Source organism: Adiantum capillus-veneris, chromosome 23 (genome assembly GCF_014529385.1).
Source record: "Adiantum capillus-veneris isolate H3 chromosome 23, ASM1452938v2, whole genome shotgun sequence".
NCBI classification, from domain to species: Eukaryota; Viridiplantae; Streptophyta; class Polypodiopsida; order Polypodiales; family Pteridaceae; genus Adiantum; species Adiantum capillus-veneris.
In genome coordinates, this window is record NC_140953.1 from 12,128,623 (window position 1) to 12,151,305 (window position 22,683).

Here is a 22,683-nt window from a genome sequence, read left to right on the forward strand (position 1 = left end):
ATGCCACCGAAAAAGTAATTGTGGCTCAAGTCGTGTAAGGAATGCTGACAAATTTGCAAAGGAGTCTGGTAGTGACCCATTGAGCAAGTTGGAGGAGAGGTCAAAATATTGGGAGGGTGCACGGTGAGGAAGAATGAGCGCCTCCTGGACGAGTAGCTCTTTCCTACTCACCTAAGCTCTGGTAGAAAATGTGGGATATGGGTATAGCCTAGGCAAGCCTCTTGTCTGAGGGCTCTAGAGGGGGCGGCCAACATGACAGCATAGGCTACAACAACTGTGTGAACATCATGGCATACAGGGTACTCATGCCAAATAGGGAAGCATGAAGCAAAGTACGTGCAGCATGGCACCGTATTGCGTGGCTTGAAATGCATTCATCAAAGCTAGCTGATGGCATTCAGAGGACGATGAGGTGGGCGAAGGCTAACGCACCACTCAAACAACCACCTGGATTTTCTTGCAGTGTGCATGTGGCTTTCTTCTCTCTTGAGTCGACCCAACGGTCTGCCACGATGTTGTGCTTGGATTTGATGGCTAAGTGTTATCAAATAGCGGTGCCCGACTCCAGTCCCTTTGCAACCACCTATGGCCTCCCTACGCAAGCATGCCATGTAGCTGCAACAATGAATGCCCACTTGTATCGTGTAGCCTCACGAGTCGAACCCAAAACAAAAGGGCAAGTTGACACTAATGCAAAGAATCTCCATCCGCAAGTGTTAATTAGTAACGCCACCTCTGGCAAGCAATTTTTCTAATCCTCCCCTTCCATCAGACCGAAGGAAAATCCTCTCAAAAGCGGCCTTTGACCCAATGCTTGGGCATGCTAACTGATCCTATTCCAACGCGCAAATTATTGTTGGAGTTCAAAGAGATGGAGCTCTAGGATCTCTCTTTCAAGGAAAAACCCCCTCTCCAAGTGATGCAACAGACCACATGATCTGTGAATAGAGCCTCATGACACCCTTCCATCAATGTGCAAGTCTCTTCAATTCTAGAAGCCTCAGATCCCCAAAAATTGGGTGCCGGTACCTTGATGTGGCTGGAAACTAAGATCAGTTCAGCCAAACCCTTCGCATTAACCCACCTACTATTGTGAACGTTGACAGCTAGTTGCTAACCACAATCATGTCACTGCAACAGTGGGACATCTCACCTGATGCCTGAGCTTTGACCACGTTGGTGACAACAGTAGCACCTAGTTCTTCTCTCCTCTCTGTCGAGACTCATGCTCCTCTTGCTCTTAGTACATGTGGATTTGCTCTGTGCTGGTTCTAAACAGCTTGTAATAGTTGGTATGAACAAAGGAGCCTGTGGCTTCCAAGTATTATATTTTGGGGCGAGTAAGGAGATAGCTTTGACTCTCCCTTTATTGCATATTAGTTAGCGTGGCTGTTTCAATGCTTTTGGTGAGGGTGTAGTCAATGGTACATTATGTCTTGGACATATAAGTGGAGGTTTGGGGGCCAATAAATGGTGTGAGATTGGATAGTAACCAATTCATGGGTAGATATTGGGGCTCAGAAGGGTATGTGTACATGGCTTGCAACATAGGATTCAAAGGGCACCTGTGGCATTAAGAACGAGTTGTTGTATCAAATCAATATGCCAATGGATCCAACGCCACATGTGAACAAGGGTCCAATTCCAACCCCACATCCTAGAGGCTAGCCACCTCAAATTTTGCCTTGCCACCAACTCCCCTTCTCCATTTGCCCGCTCCACCACCAATTTCCTAAGAGCCATGTGATATGCTCTTCTTATGTTGTTTCATCAAACCTGCTACTGCATGCTCACATTGTGGTTCAATTTATGCTTCGTATGGGGTGCTTGCAACTATCAGATAGTGGGGTGTTGCTTTAATCATTTATCATGTTGCCCATTTGACTACCCTATTCGTGATGGAGGACTATTGTCTCGAGGTAGGACCACAGGTGTTTTGGTCTTATCGTGCGTGCAATACCACTAAAACCCGACCTTCATGTGCCATGTCTTCCTCTCCCTCCTTCCTTCGCCAGATCTCTCTCTCTCTCTCTCTCTCTCTCTCTCTCTCTCTCTCTCTCTGCTTTCTTGGCAGCCTTGCTCCCCTACACGGTCATTGTCCCCATGCCCCTTTGGTCCTACAATCTACGACAATCACCACATGCTCTACTTCCATTGCACACACATGCTCTTGGAGCGACAAACGAGAGAGAGTGTGCGCCTACACACAGATAGAGAACCTTACCAAAGATCGCCATTGCCCAAAACTAACTCATGTTGCTGTAGCAACGATTTTCCCCTCCTCGTGGAGTACTGCATGGATCGGGACAATGGATTTGTGGTGATCTCTAGCATTCACACTTCATGGAAGACCTGGCTGCAAAGCCACACTTCGTCACAAAAAAAGAGGAGCCAATCTCCACTCTTTGTAGGGACAGAGAGACAGAGAATCTTCTGAGGTTACCTATGTTGGAGCGGACAGACTTCACACCACAGGTTCATTTTCATAAAGAAGAAACCTTTATCTGTGGAGCTATGGAAAATACAGAGGTATGGCTAGATGGACAAGGTATTGATAGTATTGGTGCGGTTGGTACTGGGCTACAAAGTGTAAGTTTTCCACCTCATCAATAGCATGCATTTTCTTGAAGAGACGAGTGGACCAGATGAATGTGCGTTTGGGCCGTTTGGCTATACCTTTGATGGAGGTCTATGTGTTAACCCTCACGGCTCACGGACACCCTATCACCTACAACGGATGTTGTAACCTACAGCGGACATTGTATTATTTATTTGGTAGAGTTAAGTACCGGGCTTGTCGGTCCAATAGGAAAAGGGTAAGAGTGATCGCCGATGAGAGGCACACTCTAACTGGAACATTCAAGGGATTAGTTGGCTAAGCATGGGCGCCCAAGTGTGAATGGGGCGAGCTCATATAAAAGTCAACTAAACCTAAAATTCACTCATTCTCTCATTTGTGCAATAGAAGAGTGCTCTTGCTCCATCTCCATCTTCTTCTTCTTCATCTCCTTGTGTGTGTGTGTATGCGTGCGAGAGAGAGAGAGAGAGAGAGAGAGAGAGAGTGTGCGATCAAGCATTGCGACGACGGCACGACAGCGGCGAAGCGGTTGAGCGCGGCGAAGCGGCAGCTCCTTCTTCTTCGCGGCGAGGAATCCTCCACGAAGCAAGCGTAGAGCGGTGAGTGACACACCATCGCCTTCTTTGAGCTTACTAGTTTAAGCTTGTTGTGTGCTTGGAGCCATTTGTGGCTCGCACACGGTGTATCGGCAAGTTCCTTGCATTGACACGTGCAACATAAGCACATATTTTTGGTGCCATTGCCGGGGAATGCCGTGCATTAAGCTCGAGTAGCACTCTATGCTTCTCTGTGGTGCAATTTCTATTGTAGGAAAGGTAAGGAAGGAGGGTGTGAGTGTTGAGAAGAGGGATTTGGTGTTATACTGTGTGTTTTTTTTGTTAATGGAGTTTTCAAAGGTACTGTGTTTATTCTCTGTGTATTAAGGTTGTTAGTTTTCTTTGTTAATGGAGATTTCAAAGGTACTGTGTTTATTCTCTGTGTATTAAGGTAGTTAGTTTTCTGTGTATAGTAAGTAGGAAGTAGATTAGTGAGAGTTAATAGAGTGTGTTAGTGTGTGAGAGTAGGTGTATTAATTAGAAGTAGGTAGATAGAGTGTGTGTGTGCTCTCACGCAGGCCACGGCGACCTTATCCTTTTTTTAAAAAATTAAAAATTAAAAATTAAAAAAATTAAAATTTAAAAGGTAAGACCGGGATCGAGAATATCTCCCAGACCCAAGCCCAAGCTTACGCTCAGGCCTAGGCCTCAGTCGCCTTTTAAAAAAACGAATTTTAGCTTCACATGTAGCTAAAAATCGATTTTTTGAGGACCAACGGAACGTCAAATGCCCGAAAATTGTGCTGTAAAGCACACAGCGACCCTCTAAGTGATACGCTCGTTTCGAGCTATCACAACACTTTAATCAAAAAAATCAAACATTAAAAACATAAAAAATACGAGTGAAAACGGACGCTTAAAAAAGGTAAGTGGTTAACCTTCGAGATTATTCGCCGACGCTTGTAGGGTGCCAAAGGCACATGCATCTGCGCTCTGGTCGTGTGCTAGAGACGAAGCAACTAGAGAGAATTTCGACTTACACGAGTTCTCAATATCCACCTACTTTAGGTTCCGGGCCCTCGACGGGGACCCAAGGTAGTACAAACCAAGACCCGAACATAGCGGCTAGTGACTCTTCCTCTAACTACGACGTCATGGAGGGTTTCCCAATGCCTAATCCCGATAGCTCAAGCCAAGACATGCATGCCATAGGTCCTCGGTCGGTCCGGCCGAGTGTGCTTAGCCGCCTGAAGGAAACCTTTAGTAGAGCCACTCGCTCCGAACATGGAGCTAATGATGTAAATGAGGGGGGTGGGGAAGTAAATTCTCCATTCGTGACCAACGTAGACCCTATACCGTTAGCGAATGTGCACGTGAATACTTCATTCACTGCAGCTCCTGACTCTTCAGAGTTATTTCCCTCCGAGGTCATATTACCCGATGGGTGGTAGAAGCCTTGCCGAAGTGCAAGAGGTTGAGCGATATATCCTTGCAGCGAGGGAAAAGGAAGTCAAGAGCTTACGCAAGGCGGAGCAACGAAGAGAGTTAAAAGATAAAGCTCCTATGTTAATATCCTTGCTAAGAGAGCAATCAAGTGCTCCTGATTTAGCAACCGCTAAGGGCCAACCCCTAGAAAGCAACATTGCATCTAGCTCAAAGGACACCCCTAGCACCTCAATCCTAGATGGAGTGTTCTTAAATGAGAACTGGGAGTACGAATTACAAACAGAGACTCTGACCGACCTATACACAGGTCACACTTATCATGTGGGTTGGTTAGATGTCCTACAAATCCACAATGGGTGCTACTAGTGTGGAGGATCAACAACAAAGAGTTTGTGACGTCATCCATAGGGTCATTGAGTTAGAGAGACAAAACAAGGGGATCAACATGCCTTCAACGGGTCTCATGAGATTCTTGGATATAGGGAAGGCTAAACAACCGACCTTATCGCAAATGGAGACTCCCTCGGTAAGTCCGATGGATCCCCCATATGTTGTTTCTCCAGGAGTCTCAGTGCAATCTGAGCCCACAAGTGATAGCTTCACCTTTCCAAGTCTAGCTCATCTTTCCCTTGATGACACCACGGCTACCATGCCTACCCCAATGATGGGCATGCCGAGAAACACACCATGGACCTCATTTGTTAGTAAAGCACCACTACATGGTAGCTCAATGCACAACAGTACCTACAAGTGTGTACCAATCGTATGCACCTAAGGGTCATCACACTCATATAGTCCCTACCCCTCCCATTGTTTCAACTACCTATGCTCCACAACCACAATACACAAGTTCTTATTTCCATGGGACTATATCGGCTAGCATTAGTATGTCACATATCGGCTAGCATTAGTATGTCACATCCGATGTCTGCTATGCCTAGGGCCACCCATATGAACTATGGACCACCACATGGCACAACATCGTACCCAACGTGGAACCCAAGGGCTTCCTATGCACCAAGCCCAAGGCCAATACCTACTCCACATATAGTCTTTGGAGCACCTTCACCCACGGTGCCTGCTCACTTAGGTGATTTGGCAACATTTGCTCAAGCTATTGGTTGATCTATTGCTGAGAATATGTGTAACACGCCTGATAGAGAGCTTAGAAGTAAGGCAGTACAAATAGCCAAGCTCACACAAAAATTTAGTGGAGACGGGGATGTGAGAAAGCATATCGAAGTGTTTGAACAAATATGCGATTCTCTAGGAGAACACAATGACCTACATAAGAGCAATGCTTTAAGCCTAACCTTAAGTGGAAAGGCTGGGGATTGGTATAGAACCCTAAGGGTGGAAGAAAAAACGATTTACCCTACTCTTAGGAGACTGTTCTTAAAAGAATACATACGAGAGGGAGTGCTTTGGGGTGTAGCCTCTCAGCTCCAGAAAGCCCAACAAGAGGAAGGAGAGTGGTGAGAGACTTTATAAGTCGCTTGAACCATTTGAATTCTCGTTGTAATCCAAATGAGCGCTTCAACAATAACCAATTGCTTGATAGATTCATTAGGGGATTACGGCATGAGGATATCTACAATGGCCTAGTCATTAGAGGTATCACCACTTGGGAAGCAGTCACCACCAATGCGATCCAATTGGAGGATAATTTAATGATTCAAGGAGAAATAGTGTCTATTGAGTATAAATCTATCAGCTCACAAGCATCGGGGCATCAGTCAATGACCCTAAAGCCTATTGCTAAGGAGCCAAAGATATCTGAGATGACTTTAGCAGATCTCACCAAGGCTATTCAAGAGAGTCTTAGAGACAATCGTGCTCCGCAAAACAATCATATGTATCCAAGAAGGGAGCAGCAATGGTGCTCAGTATGCTATGGACCGCATAGCACCAGTGAATGCCCTACTTTTAGAGTAAAATTCAATGGGAGCTGCAATGCCTATGGGAGGTATGGTCATCAAGCTAAGGATTGCATAGTATTTAAGCACTCGATGGCCAATAGACCAACCTTAGCATGGACAGACACACCTCGAGTGCCTGCATTGATGCCGGCCCCACCTCTTGAACAAACATCACAACACATGGTCCCTAGGGCCCAAAGTGTTGTTCAAACAACACCTTTACCACCTCCAGTGCTAGGACCGCAACCACCACATCCGAGAATCACTTCTGTGAATCAAGTGGGTTGTGAGTATTCTATTTCTTGTTTGGAAGGCTGTGAGGAAGATATAGATCCTAATATCGCCTATGGGATGGATGTGCTTGAAGAAAGTCCACAATACTACATGGAGGACTATTGGGGACAAGTCAAACCTATATATCAAGTAGCTGCTCTTGCGGCAAGAGGCCAAAATATCAATTACACTGCTAAGAGACCACCTCTTCAATGCTATGAGTGTGGAGGTACACATCGTGTAGCCGAGTGTCCTATTAGGCTACAAAAGAACGCCACACTAATGCAAACCAATCAAGCGAGCATGTCTACAATGTCGATACTCATGTGTAATCGATGTGGCATAGATCATTTGATTTCCCAATGTCCAAATAATCCAAATGCACCGAAGATCACGCCATTAAACTTGATTGAAGTTACCGAGGAGCCATCACAAAGTACACCCGTGGTACCAGTAAACGTACTCACACGATCGATGCTCCAAAAACAAAATTATATTCTTGAGGAAAGAGACACGGCATCAATTGCCCAATCTCAGAAAAAGAAGAAAACAGGAAGAAAGAGATCGCAAAAAGCAGCGACGTCAGACCCCAGTTCAAAGACCAACATAGGGACTGGTGACGACCCCGTATATTTGAACGACGCTGAAGAAGATTCTGATTCAGGTGAAACCATGGAGACCAAAACGACCACTAACATAGAAACCAACAAGGAAGATCTTCATGAGCCACAATGGCCAGGATCCAAAAAGAAGATAGGAACTTATCCAAACCCTACAGAGGAGATCGAGCGAGTCAAGCAATTAAGGAGTTGGTAGAATATACCCAAAGGAATCTAGAACCAGCACCTAGGAAGATCCAGATTACAGACACCGTGTTCCCTACGCAACAACAACCTCACCATGTCCATAGACCCTTGGACATACCTAGTGTCATCCAAGAAGAAAGTGACTTAAAGTCATGGGAAAGTGGGCGTACTCACTTATTGATGGAAAGAATGTTTATAGAGGGACTACCTGATCCTATCGAAGAAATGGAGATCCCATCTTCCCCACGTCAAGGGACTCAAGGCCAAAAGGTTCCGTTAAACATTGCCTAATTGATGGATTTCATGTCTTCAGAAGTTAGGACCACCATCATGTCCAAACTATATAAAGACCCTGAGCTAGTCTCAGCTCTTCGAGCCTTCCTCAATGGAGAACTGAAGTTTGGGCTACCACAATTTGCACAGATGGATGGAGCTGGGGAGATGCCAATAGAGAAGGAACACTTAGATCCACAACCCAACCTAGATGAGAACCTTGTTATAGAAATACCTGTTAACAAGTTGGGACAATACTTTGAGCGTGATGAATCCAATGCGACCATACCAATCACTACTAAGGGATGAACTGTGAAGGGAATCCTTGATGGTGGCGCTGGGGTTAGCATTGTGACTAAAAATTGCTGGGAGACTATGGGAAGACCTCACCTTGCGACCACAACCATAGTAGTGAAGATGGCCAATGGGTCTATTGTTAAACCTATTGGGATGCTAGAATATCTCAAGATCAAGGTCTTTGGACATAAAATATGAGTTACCTTCATTGTTATGGATTTCTCCAAACACACTATGGCATCGGAGATGATCTTAGGACATCCTTTCATGAGGGAAGCAAAAATGGTGCATGACTGGTCTAAAAACCATGTCTACTTGCAGTTCCAAGATTCTGTTATTCGAGTGGATCTTGTGACGGGTCAAGCACATCCTCTAGGAAACAGGTTTATAATTGATCATAGATCTGACACCACAGTTCACTCGGCCCCATTGCAGTATTGTTACACGTATAAAGCGGACACTGATGTTGGGGAAGATTCTCCTTATATGGATGTATTACCTGGGATGACTGAGTCGGACAATGTGGATTGGGTCCACCTAGAAGCAACCATAGACACTTGGGGAAATAGGGGGACGACCTGGGTAACACCAGAGGGGGATGAAATGCCCGTACCCTTAAATATGCTACGAGCAATGCATATAGCTTCAGACTCATCCTAATATAACGAAGAAAACTTACAAGTGGGTCCCTAAAGCTTCTTTAACGACCATAGCTAGTGCTAAAAAACAAAATCGTTATAAGAAACGTACCACTCGCTCCAAGAAAAGTAAGAAAATGTTGCGATGGATTCCTAAACGACTATTGGCAGCCCAAGGCTACTATCAAGGAAATGATCAAATCTGGGTGCCAAAACGTAGATTGTGTTCTTACCTGTCACCTGACCCATGCGAGCCCAATCCTGTAGCTCCAAAATGAATCAACGATCGCGGAAAGAAAAAAATCACAGAATGCTACACACCCGTTCCAGAGCTAGTTTGGGTACCGAAGAAAGAACAATTTGTTCCACCTAGCTCAGGAAGGGGGGAGTCCCATGAAGCTTCTAGCTCGTCATGTAATGCATCCATAGAGGTAAAAGCTTCTCCACATCCTCCATCTACAATAGTGGACCTTCATGAAGCTACAAAGGAATCCACACCTCCCAGTGTTCAAGAATCACCTGATGAACCACTTCAAGTTCGATCTTGGGAGAGTACCTTACCACCCTTGCAACTGGATGAGGCACCTAAGGTAATTGAAAACTATTGGTTAAAGCCTTCACCTATAGCAACTTGGAACAACTGGTTTCAAAGGGTGACGACATCATTTCAAACGGTATGATCTACCCAAGGAAGGGGGGAGTGTTTGTTGACATCCATCATTCACTTGCTTCCCTCTCAACCTTCCTCCCTGACCTCTTAATCTCCCATCTTAGGGAATGTACATATAAAGCCTTATACTCACAAAAAACAAAAAAAATAAAGAGCAAGAGCAATTAGCAAACAAGTATGCACAATAAAAGTCAAAACATTGACTCAGACCTACACATTCGCATCCGATACACTGAAACAGAAACTTATGCCATAAAACACCTTTGATCCTCATCACTCGAGTAATGGAGGGTAGGAAGGATGAGTACAATAGGAGTGTTTTTGTTTTAGAGTTGAGTGATTAGCAAAGTTCTTTTTTCCATTGATGTGCCTCCTAGAGGTATTCTTTGTGTTTCCTAGTGTGTACAGGAGCGTGTTGCTGTTGTTAGGATTTGGACCTTCATGGAATCTTTATCTCGACTCACTCTTCAAATCAAGCGCGACCATTAACACAAACAGGTGTTTCTTGTCCATTAGCATTGCCCCTTATCTTTTTTGCATCTATGATTGTCTGCTTTGATTGTGATTGGTAGCATAATATCCAACACATTTGCTTAGTATCAAACATTAAATTCAATGTAATTTTTTGTCATAATCACTTGTCTAGATTTAAAAATCAAGCAGTCCGACTAAGCTAGTTTGACCAAGCTAGGTGTTAGAGATCTTCTCTTAATACCATGGGGAATGCCTTCCTAATAATCAATGGTTACTTAGGTTCTTAATCCGATTTAGGTAGCATTGTGTGAAATGTACTAGGGCTTTCTAGTGGGCTTGACCCTATTGACCTTTAGCTTAAGTATTATAAAGGGAGTTTACTAATGTGATGAGCCTGGGGAGGGTAACAGTGTTATATGACCCCCCAAAGTTACAAAATTAAAATGTTGAAAATGAACAAACAAAAAATCAAAGTGCCACAATGTAAAATCTTAAGCTGGAAGAAAAATCTTAGCTTGATTGGGTACTTCACTCACATGTATCGCCTATGGTACTAGAGCCCTAGAGGTTCCCAGTGTGGGCGCTTTTCCTTGAAAAGCAAAAAACCCAAGCCATACAAAATAAGCACACACATCAAAATTGAATCACTGTGAAAAGACTTTGGGGGGTCAAAGAAAAGGTAATCAGTCAGACGATGATTTCATGAGAAATTCCTTTTATCGTAGCTTAACTACAAGGTCTTTTAGGTATAGCCTCTAGTCAGTCCTCGAACATGAAATACTTGGCTCTCGCGATTAAACAACTTAATTGACCAGAGAAAATTAAGAAGCTTACCCATGGTATTAATAGTCGATCTCTAGTGCCTTTCGACTGTTAAATTAGCGACCCCAGACTTGTTTAATTTTTTACCTTTACATCTGTTTATGCATTTGATTATATTGCAATTTAATGTTTATTGTTAACAAATCGTTTAAAATTCTGTTACCAATCAATTTGTCTGTCTAAAACTTCATATGCTTTTTAATCGCTTATGAGAATGCAATTACTGTGCCAATGTTGTTTGATTTTGCAGTGACTGAAGAAGGCTAAGGACATTCATCTCAAATGCTCTTCCACCTCGACGAACGAGCTTCAACTCAATAGCTTCTGAGGACGGAATCTACATCAGGAAGGGGGGCATGTTAACCCTTACGGCTCACGGACACCCTATCACCTACAACGGACGTTGTAACCTATGGCGGACATTGTATTATTTATTTGGTAGAGTCAGGTACCGGGCTTGTCGGTCCAATAGGAAAAGGGTAAGAGTGATCGCCGATGAGAGGCGCACTCTAACTGGAACATTCAAGGGATTAGCTGGCTAAGCATGGGCGCCCAAGTGTGAATGGGGCGAGCTCATATAAAAGTCAACTAAACCTAAAATTCACTCATTCTCTCATTTGTGCAATAGAAGAGTCCTCTTGCTCCATCTCCATCTTCTTCTTCTTCATCTCCTTGTGTGTGTGTGTACGCGTGCGAGAGAGAGAGAGAGAGAGAGAGAGAGAGAGAGAGAGAGAGAGAGAGAGAGAGAGAGAGAGAGAGAGAGAGAGAGAGAGAGAGAGAGAGAGTGCGATCGAGCATTGCGACGACGGCACGGCAGCGGCGAAGCGGTTGAGCGCAGTGAAGCGGCGGCTCCTTCTTCTTCGCGACGAGGAATCCTCCACGAAGCAAGCGTAGAGCGGTGAGTGACACACCATCTCCTTCTTTGAGCTTACTAGTTTAGTCTTGTTGTGTGCTTGGAGCCATTTATGGCTCGCACATGGTGTATCAGCAAGTTCCTTGCATTGACACGTGAGACATAAGCGCACACTATGTCACTGGACGTTATTGTGGGCCCCGGTTCAGACAGTTGAGCTCTTGGTGCGGTGGAAATTAGGTCGAAAAAGTACCTTGGATTCCGAGGAAGTGGAGAGATCAAATAACAGTTCTACATTAGCTGACATCGCAAGTCAAGTGGAGGCGTATTCTTTTTATCAACAACTTGATTGCAAGCAACCAGGACTGTTGGGGGGTTACATGCAGCAAGGGGAAGAAGGTGAAATTACTTTGGTATACGGGTTGGTGTTGGATTATGTATTGTATTGGGATTTGTGCTGGGTTGATGATGCGACAGTGCGAATCATACGAGCTTTTCAATCCACATTCCACAACAGGACGGTGGCTCTTTTAGTTTTGTACATGTGGGGTTCCTTTGTAATTAAACAAAGCTTCATTTAATAAGATGTAACCAGGTGGAGAGAGAGAGAGAGAGAGAGAGAGAGAGAGAGAGAGAGAGAGAGAGAGAGAGAGAGAGAGAGAGAGAGAGAGAGAGAGAGAGCTAGCTATGTGTCAACAGCAGTGCGAAAGCAGAGGGATCTTTTAGGCATGTGATTGATGGGGTTGACCACGAAGAGATATTGCTCTTTTAGGTGGTGATGGTGTTTGGCAGCCAAATGTGCTTTTTGGTCTCTCTCTGTCCTTGCTGCCCTTTAGGGTAGGCTCCAAAAAGAGCAATATCTCTTCGTGGTCAACCCCATCGATCACATGCCTAAAAGATCCCTCTGATTTCGCACTGCTGTTCACACATAGCGCTCTCTCTCTCTCTCTCTCTCTCTCTCCGAGGCAATGTAGGAATGTAGCATATTGTTCAAATTAAACTAGTGGTCTTTTTTTACCTTTCATTCCTAATCTAAAGCCAAGGCCTCGTGATTTTATCACTTGTTTATCATTGTTTTGAGCTAAGAGAAAAGAAACAACAAATTTTTGAAAAAATCTATCATGTCATATTAATCATTATTTTGAGTTGAAAAAATAACTCACATCAAAACTCATGAATAACATAAATTTTCATTATGCTTCTTTTCAAGGTATCAAAAGAAATCATATGAAAATAATCATTATTTGAGTCAAAAGAGCAACCCATATAAAAATCTCATCGTTATTATCATTATTTTGAATTTTTCTAAAAATTTGTTCCTAACAATGAGATTAGTAAGGCCCCTGTCACACATGAGCAACGAATAAGGCCGTAAAATCAAAACTTGGGTGCTTGGCTTGTCAGACAGCGCGGACAGACACTAAGTATTTACTTTTCTAGATTAGTAGCATCCAATAGCTGTAGCCCAAGTGGTGCGTGCTTCGCGATCTCTGGCTGTCGTGTCGGGTTCAAGTACTTTGGATGAATTTCGCGTTGCTTGTTTTGCGGCTATCCGCCAATGAATGAAGATGGGCGAGGGGTCTGTTGCGAGAGATTTTGAGGAGCTGTGGACGACGTCTTCACCCGATCATTTTTTGTCCCCTCATCCTCACACACATCCGGGCGGACGGACGTGTGTGACAGAGGCCTAAGTAGAACCTCAAAAGTTAAAACCACTTGAGTGTTGAACTTTTACAACACCCACCCCCACTAGCGGCCCCCTTTCTCTCTCTCTCTCACACACACACACACACACACACACACACCACGTGCGCCGCAGACACATGGACAATGCATGGAAAGCTTGCTGGCTTAAGAAATTCAAGCACTGATAACTCAGGGTGGAGGTCTGAACTCAAGGTGAGTCCCTCCCCTACATTAAATTTTTGTTCAATTCCGAGGAGAGTGCAAATAACCCAACGAGACAACGAGCTGAATAAACATTGCCACATTTAATTGCAGCTGTCGTTGTAGACATCAGGGAGGGGAGTCTTGGTCCCATACGCAGAATTCTTGTGTGCGCTTTGCAAGAGCAGATTTGTCTTTAAAGAATCTTCAGCATGTGGGCAATGGATTAACGCCTCCTTTGGTAAGTTTGAGCCCTTCTGATGAGGCTTTGTGTTGTTCAAGGAGCAAGCTGCGTATTGGTCTACCTCTCTATCAGATTGCCACATTAGAACTGCCAATTGCATCATGATATTTCTATACTTAGCTTCATTGTTACAGCATTTGCATGTCTTTTGTTTCAGATTAGGTCTGGGATCTTGGAGCATTCATGCTTACACAGAAGTTTGCCATTAATAGCATATTAGAGGGGTGGAACAATTGAGTTGGTGAGCTTCTGGAAAGATTAGTGATCGATAGCTAAATTACATTGCTAAAATCTGCTGTAGTAATTGGCTCGATAGCTACCGGACTAATCTGGGACAATGCTCCAGAACATATGATATGATGAATGAGTGTAGACAGCCATACAAGCGTCTTTGTGCACAACGGGTATTGAGGAGATCATAGAACGCCAGGCCTATTGGTAGAAACAGGCAATGGAAGACGAGGTGCTGACACGGACCGGCCTTCGATCCGGTGGATACCTCCTCCGATCTTGCTCGACTCGTGTAGGATCCTCTGTCATGTGAGAACACTTGCAGTGCCACATCACATTTGGTGCTACAAACAAAGTTTTTGCCTTCATCCAACAGTTCGATGGCCTTTGGAGATGAGGGCTTCACAGAGTCCTCCAAGCTACGCCATGTAGCTATGTGAAACCGGCCCGTAGGGCGGTAGACTTAGGCTTTTACCCAAAACTTTACTTTAACTGTTCGACACAAAGGAACTTCACGAATAAGCCAATTCAACACTTCAAGACAAACCATGGCCTGGCAGCTAGAGTGCTACCAAGCAGACAATGACACCTTGTTGGCTCCAAAGACTGGCGTCCCTTTCGGTATTTTTTTATTCTAATTATACTTGAGAAAAACCTATAAACTTCTATAAGCTCTCCCACTTTTATCGAGCTGAAATTCCTCTGCTCTAACCCGATTTTGGCAACATAACCAAAGTAGAAGTCTCCACGGACAAAATCCGAAGTACACTTTCCACGCACTATAGAGCACTTTACAAAACTTGGCGAGAAATTACAGCTCACTGAATTCTTTGTTTTGCGCTCTGATTCGCGTGCCGATCACTTCTGTGGATTGCCCTCGAGCTCTCGCATCTGTAGGGTCACTTGCTCCTTGAATTAGATGAGATTCTTCGCGGGAAATCTCTAAATTCTCCTGTACAAGCACTCAATGCTTTCTCGAGGCTCCCGTGGCAAATAAGCGATCTGAACGCTTTCACCTAACCCTCACCAAGTTGTCCAAACCTGTCCATGGCTGTAATTGCAGGTTTTTAACCCAATTTTGCCAGCATAACGGCGCAAATAACCTTGTAGGTCAAAAGAACACGTCAAGGACACTTTCCCTTGCGGTATGAAAGCTTTCTAGTGAGCTGCAGGTCAATTTCAGCATGCTATAATTTTCTGTTTTGCCACTGTTAGGTGCCTACTGCTATGTACATGCATCCCAAGGCCTTTCCGAGGCTCCCCTGGCGATTCCTTGCAGTTTAGGTGCGAAACCCAAACCTATAGGAAAACACAGCAGGCTGTAATTCTCTGTTTTGGACCGTTTTGAGCGGAATATTCTCTGTTTTGGACCGTTTTGAGCGGAATGAGTATGCCTACGCGTGTCTCAGGTGCTCCCGCACACAATGGGACAGATCTCTTTTAAATCGGACGAGTTTTCATGCGAGAAAACTCTCCGTTTTCGCATTCCTTCGCGATGGGACTGTGCGTACCTGAAGGGGATTAGCAATTAGCTAATCTGGTTTTTGCACATAAGGCTCTTGCCTTGGCAAACGCGTATAAAATCCTCATAACTGTACATGGTCATCTGAGAAGCCCAACTAGAGGGGCATTACCATATGTGCAAAGGAGAGAGAGAGATGCACGAGAGCAAATCGTCGCGCTACATAGAGCAAGGAAAAAGGCAAGCTTTCCATTTAAGCTGTGATCACCTGCACCCACTACTCACACACATTGTAGCACACTTATGGGCTAAAATCAGCCCTCTCTCTTGAAATGGGCGTCCCCTATTGCTGATGCTTCTGGCAATTGCATTTGGAGCCGCCATGTGTCCAGTTTGCCTCTTTTGAGTTAATTTCCTAGTATGCACCAACTTATAAGTGTCGCGAGGGGCCTAAACGACTTTGAACTGTGCCTAGACACCCTTTTACTACTCGGATTCGAGAGTCTACAGGCGTGACCATCTCGTGGCGACGTGCCCTTCCCGACTGTGGGTGAAACTCTTGGCTGTTGGCCATTTCACACTGGCCACGCAATGGCCGGTCATTTGCAACTTAAAAAAAAAGGTTCCAAAAATTAAACAAAAATCATCGCAAAGAAACCAACAACTCAAGTTAGCAATTGTCATGTCCTCGTGACATACCGCCCTCTTAAAATCTCAAACGCCCTCAATTGCGTGCCATATATACATGCCATAGATGATTTAGTGTTGTAAGCATCCTTTTATCATCGCATGTATTTGCAAGAAAGATTGTCAAAACATGGGTACAAATGACTTAATGAGACCTTCATAATTTTGTCAAACAATGTACACTGCTATTGCACTGAATCACCATGAGTACATTTGATGTGCTAGTTCTATCATTACCTCTCCTTTGCAGACGTTGGGTTGGGGCATACGTAGGCTGTAACCCAAAGGCCTCAAGGTAAAGTTGCAATACATTTGGTGACTCTGACAATTCATGCTCTTCCATCCACTTTGTATCCATAGGTGGATAGTTCTTGAACTTCACCAAATAGGATCTTGCAACTTGTGTCTTAACTTTTACCTGTGTAAGAGGCTGTTGCCTCTGTAAACGAGCATAATTCCACAACACTGTAGCGTACTACTCATGATCAAGTAAGCTCAAATGTCAAGATGATTTACCAATGCTGCAAAGAATCCAAGCAATCGCCTTAGAGAATCGGTGAGCAGCGTGCCACCTGCAGACCCACATCACTCCGCCAAGAGATCTAGTGGCCAACCTACCACCTTGAGACCTCTCCCTATCTCATCTTGGTTCATACTTGCAAACCTTAAAAACGTAGTAGAAAATCAGCCCTAATTTGATCACTTTTTGGCAGGGCGAACATGCGGAATTTCCTGTCTATTCTGTGAAGAGGAACCCTCTTCCCTGGTGTCATCCATCCTGTCAGCCATAGTGTAATTCCAAGTTCCTGTGTTGTGTGTCTTCACCAAACCAACCGAGGCTCACTTCTTGAGGTAAAAGTGATTCTGTCCTGGCAACGGAACCATGAAACTGGCCCGTAGGGCGGTAGACTTAGGCTTTCACCCGAAACTTTACTTTAACTTTTCGACACAAAGGAACTTTACGAATAAGCCTGTGACTGGAATTCAACACTTCAAGACAAACCACGGCCTGGTAGCTAGAGTACTACCAAGCAGACAACGACACCCTGTTGGCCCCAAAGACTGGCGTCCCTTTCGGTATTTCTTTATTCTTACTATACTTGAGAAAAACCTATAAACTTCTACAAGCTGTCCCACTTTTATCGGGCTGGGATTCCTCTACTCTAACCTGATTTCGGCAACATAACCAAAGTAGAAGTCTCCACGGACAAAATCCCAAGTACAATGTGACTTTCCACGCACTATAGAGCACTTTACAAAACTTGGCGAGAAATTACAACTCGCTGAATTCTCTGTTTTGCGCTCCAATTCGCGTGCCGATCACTTCTGTGGGTTGCCCTCGAGAACTCGCATCTGTAAAGTCACTTGCCCCTTGAATTAGACGAGATTCCTCGCAGGAAATCTGTACAAGCACCCAATGCTTCCCCGAGGCTCCGCTGGCAAATAAACGATCCGAACGCTTTCACCTAACCCTCACCAAGCTGTCCAAACCTGTCCATGGCTGTAATTGCAGGTTTTTGACCCAATTTCGCCCTCATAATGGCGCAAATAACCCTGTAGGTCAAAAGAACACATCAAGGACACTTTCCCTTGTGGTATGGAAACTTTCTAGTGAGCTGCAGGTCAATTTCAGCATGCTGTAATTTTCTGCTTTGCCACTGTTAGGTGCCTACTGCCATGTACATGCATCCCAAGGCTTTTCCGAGGCTCCCCTGCCGATTCCCTACAGTTTAGGTGCGAAACCCTAAACCTGCAGGAAAACACAGCAGGCTGTAGTTCTTTGTTTTGGACCGTTTTGAGCGAAGCGAGCACGCCTACGCATGTCTCAGGTGCTCCCGCACGCAATGGGACAAATCCCTTTCAAATCGGATGAGTTTTCACGCGAGAAAACTCTCCGTTTTCGCATTCCTTCGCGATGGAACTGTGCATACCTGAAGGGGATTAGCAATTAGCTAATCTGGTTTCTGTACAGAAGGCTCTTGCCTTGGAAAACGCGCATAAAACCCCCATAACTGTACATGGTTATCTGAGAAGCCCAACTAGAGGGGCATTACCATATGTGCAAAGGGGAGAGAGAGATGCGCGAGAGCAAATCGTCGGGAGAAGGCAAGCTTTCCATTCAAGCTGTGATCACCTGCACCCACTACGCACACACACTGTAGCACACTTATGGGTTGAAATCAGTCTCCCTCTCTTGAAATGGGAGGCCCCCTCTTGCTGATGCTTTTGGCAATTGCATTTGGAGCGCCATGTGTCTAGTTTGCCTCTTTTGAGTTAATTCCCTAGCATGCACCAACTTATAAGTGTCGCGGGGGGCCTAAATGACTTTGAATTGAGCCTAGACACCCTTTTACTGTGCGGATTCCAGTGCCGACATGCCCGACCATCTCGTGGCGACCTGCCCTTTCGGACTGCGGGTGAAACTCTCGGTTGTTGGCCGTTTCACACTGGCCATGCAATGTCCGGTCATTTGCATCTTCAAAAAGAGGGTCCCAAAAATTAAACAAAAATCATTGGAAAGAAACCAACAACTCAAGTTAGCAATTGCCACGTCCTCCTGACTCTATGCACTTCCAAAAGTTTGCTTGTCAATGGTGGGCTAGTCTCCGTGGGAATGGCGAAGCCCCAAGAACATGGAAAACTCTACGAGTTTCCATATTGAAGCAATTCCTTGCAAGCGATGCCAAGGACAAAGTGCTCACCGAATGGTGAAGTTTGAAGCTACTCTTCAACGAGTCTATCCACAAATATGTAGACAAGCTTTGGGATTTACATCTCAAAGCTACAGTCTTTCAAAGGATAGACTCCGTCGAACAAAAGCAACAATTTTGTGCGGGATTACCTGAAGAAATGGCCAAGTATGTCAACTCACAATGGCCTAGCACTATCACCGATGTCATCCACCACACTATGGTTGCTTCAAGGATGAATTTCCAAAAAGAGTCGAGAAGAAATTTCAAGCCATGGAAAACAAGGATCGAAATGAAGCTAAAGGGAAGAGCAATGCTCAAAACTCTTTCCAAGGCAACACCAACACCAACAACAACAAGGCCAAGGAGATAGGAGCTTATAAAGGTAAAATAAGCTCTCCCGAAGAATTAGAGGCCTTTCGTAAAGACCATAAATGCTTTTAAGTGTGGGGAGCAAGGGCATGCTTATCGTTCTTGCCCCAAAAGAAACGTATGCAATGACATTCTTAGATCTTCCATGATTGAAGCTCCAAAATAGGATACTCATTGCAAAGGCTCATCCCTTTCCTATGCTTGGGGAAGGGTGAGGAAGCATGATGCCCTTATTCTCTTTGACCCTGGCTTTACTCACAACTTTATATCCAAGGAGTTGGCCACAAAGCTGGGCATACAAGCTTTCTAGATGGGAGATACGGTCACTGTTGATGGAACTTTCAAGGGACAACAAGCCTCTGTCACGCCCGTAATTGGGAAGTTGAGGTTTCATTTCCAAAGCTATGTCGACAAAGAAGATTTCTTCATCTCCCCTCTCCAACATGAGGATGCTATCCTAGGGGTACTATGGTTCAACCGCATGGCTGCCAACATAAAGTTCCTTGATAGGAGAATCTACTTCACCTACAGGGAAAAGAGTATGTATATAGATGCTAATGAGTGTGGTCGTACTATACCACTTGTAATTCATCTGTTTTTGATAAGTCAATGAAAAGCTCTGTTTCTACGTACATGATTTTTGTCAAAGAATCCACTAATGACCCTAATGTTTTAGGTAAAGATGAGAGGAATCAGAGTTGTCTAATTTCTTAAATGGATTCCAAGATGTTTTAATCGAAGGCATCCCTGGAGAGCTACCTCCAAAACGAGGGGATGATGACCATAACATAGAGCTTCTACTTGGGAGCTTACCGCCTAATAAGCCTTCTTATAGAGTTTCTCAAGCTCAACAGGAGGAGATTATGAGGCAAGTGCATGAACTGGTAGATAAAGGGATGGTGAGACCTAGTTCCTCTCCCTTTTGTTCACCAGTTCTTCTAGTGCAAAAGAAAGATGGCACATATCGCATGTGTGTGGACTATCGAGCACTAAACCGTATCACTATCAAAAATAGATTTCCTGTACCACGGGTAGAAGATCTGTTCGATAAGCTACAAGGCTCGACCTACTTCAGTCGGATTGATCTAAAAAGTGGCTATCATCAAATAAGGTGTCACGTGTGCACTTCACTTATGCCATGTGGACATGCTTCTGCCATAGTCTAGCGTCAGTCTTAGCTTAGGACTGAGCCTAGCACCTTGTGAGCCTCTAGCAGGACGTGCATGTCGAGGCAAGTCACACTTCCATACCCTCTCTTGCACAAGAACAATCATTTCATCATGCAGGCATTTTATTGCGTGAACCACCTCTTATAAGTAAAAGTGACTTTTGGAATTCTTTTTGTAAGTTTGTTGAAAAAGTAGGTAGGGCAAATTGCTAAAGATATATAAAAGAAACCCATTGGGCACTCAAGAAAAGCAGAAGAAGCAGGGACACAAGGAGGCAGGCACCCAACAGGCAGGCAGCACCTCAGCAGGAGCCCTAGCGTTTTCTCAAGAAGAAGAAGTCCGAGATCAGCCTGGCGTTTTCAGATTTCAACAGACAGCCCAACATTTTCAGTTTTCAGCCTTAACGCAGTCGTCGTTGACACCTTCGACATCGACATCGTCATCATAGATCCCTATCTTGACGACGACACCTTCGTCATCGTCATCGCAGTCCCGGACTTGACGACGACAGCATCGTTGTCATCGTCACAGTCACCATCGTTGTCGTCGTCGACATCATCGTCATCGACATAGACCAGCAGTACCTGTCGTCGATATCATCGTCTTAGAGATAGACCCCGTCGTCGACATCACCGTCTTCGACAAAGAACTGTCGTCGACTTCACCGTCATCGACACAGAACCGTCGTCGACTTCCCCGTCTTCGACATAGTATCGTCGTTGACTTCATCGTCGTCGACAAAGACCCTTAGTACCTCGTCGTCGACTTCATCGTCTTCGACATACACCTCGTTGTCGGCCTCCCCGTCTTCGACATAGAACCTCAATACCTCAGTACCCCTTCAGTACACCAGTACCCAGCATCAGTAGCGTCAGTACCCATTAGCATCAGCATCTCAGCATTTAGTCATTGTATCAGCATTGTGCAAGAATAAAGAAAGTACTTGCTTTGGCAACAGAGCAAGGGGGCCCTTGAGGGTTGGGACCCAACATCCCTGTGTCGTCTCTTTTCTCTCTCGCTCTCGTCTCTCTCTTTTAGTTCAGTTCAGTTCTTTCAAGTGAAGTAAAGTGTCCCTTGTGTTTGTGTGCAAAGTACTAGATCCGAACAAATCCTTATTCTCTTCCGTTGCACCTGACATTGGTATTAGAGCTTTGTGCGTGCTTCGGCTTCGCGAACTCAAGGGAAGAACCATCAAGAACCTAAAGAAGAGCCTCAAGAACCAAGAACCCCAAGGAACCCAAGAAAAACCATCAAGAACCCAAGAACCCAAGAAACCTCTCCCAGTTTTTTTACCCTGAATAATCTTTTTGAGTCCCGACCATGGACTTACCAGTTCCCATCTTCATTGCCATGTCTTTGAAAGAAGATCGACATCGGATACACGAAAACCCAGATCTTGAGTACCAGGATCTCCTAGCCTTGTATGTGGATATGGAAGGAGTTGGAGACAGGATCCCTAACCTCTTCTGCATTCACATTCGCATGTAGCGTGCATCCATTTCCCTCGTCATTGAACCTTTGGAAAGGACTCCGGAACCACACCTCAATCCATCAACACCGGTAATGTTTTCACCACAGTCAGTGTACGGAGAACAGCTCTTGCTACAGCAAGGAGAGTCAGCCCAGGCTGATATTCGGCAATCGTAGTAAGGTTGGACAGTGACCCTTACACGGTGTTTTCATCGCTAGCAGTATCCACAACACCCGCAGTACCACCAGTCTTGGTTCGGAGGAATCTGCTTTTGTTTGTGCATCCACAGCATCAGAAGCATTCATAAGTCAGCAGCAAAAGTACAGATAGAAGTTCGGCAGCTGTGCCTCACTTTTAACAGGGGGGGATGTCACGTGCGCACTTCACTTACGCCACGTGGATATGCTTCTGCCATAGTCTAGTGTTAGTCTTAGCTTAGGACTGAGCCTAGCACCTTTGTGAGCCTTTAGCAGGACGTGCATGTCGAGGCCAGTCACACTTGCACACCCTCTCTTGCACAAGAACAGTCATTTCATCATGCAGGCATTTTATCGCGTGAACCACCTCTTATAAGTCATTTTATTAAAAGTGACTTTTGGAATTCTTTTTGTAAGTTTGTTGGAAAAGTAGGTAGGGCAAATTGCTAAAGATCTATAAAAGAAACCCATTGGGCACTCAAGAAAAGCAAAAGAAGCAGGGACACAAGGAGGCAGGCACCCAGCAGGTAGGCGGCACCTTAGCAGGAGCCCTAGCGTTTTCTCAAGAAGAAGAAGACCCAGATCAGCCTGGCGTTTTCAGATTTCAGCAGACAGCCCAACATTTTCAGTTTTCAGCCTTAACGCCGTCGTCGTCGGCACCATCGACATCGACATCGTCATCGTCATC

At 44.9% G+C, this 22,683-nt stretch overlaps 1 protein-coding gene across 2 annotated transcripts in view; it reads left to right on the plus strand.

Annotated features, from left to right (window-relative positions):
• The first annotated feature begins 13,324 nt into the window (after positions 1-13,324).
• Positions 13,325-22,683, plus strand: part of LOC147427423 (uncharacterized) — a 152,948-nt gene continuing 143,589 nt past the window's right edge. For both annotated transcript variants that reach the window (XM_086497699.1, XM_086497698.1), the window contains exons 1-2: positions 13,325-13,484; positions 13,587-13,713. The gene's annotated coding sequence lies outside the window, so the exon portion shown is untranslated. The remainder of the gene's footprint in view (positions 13,485-13,586; positions 13,714-22,683) is intronic.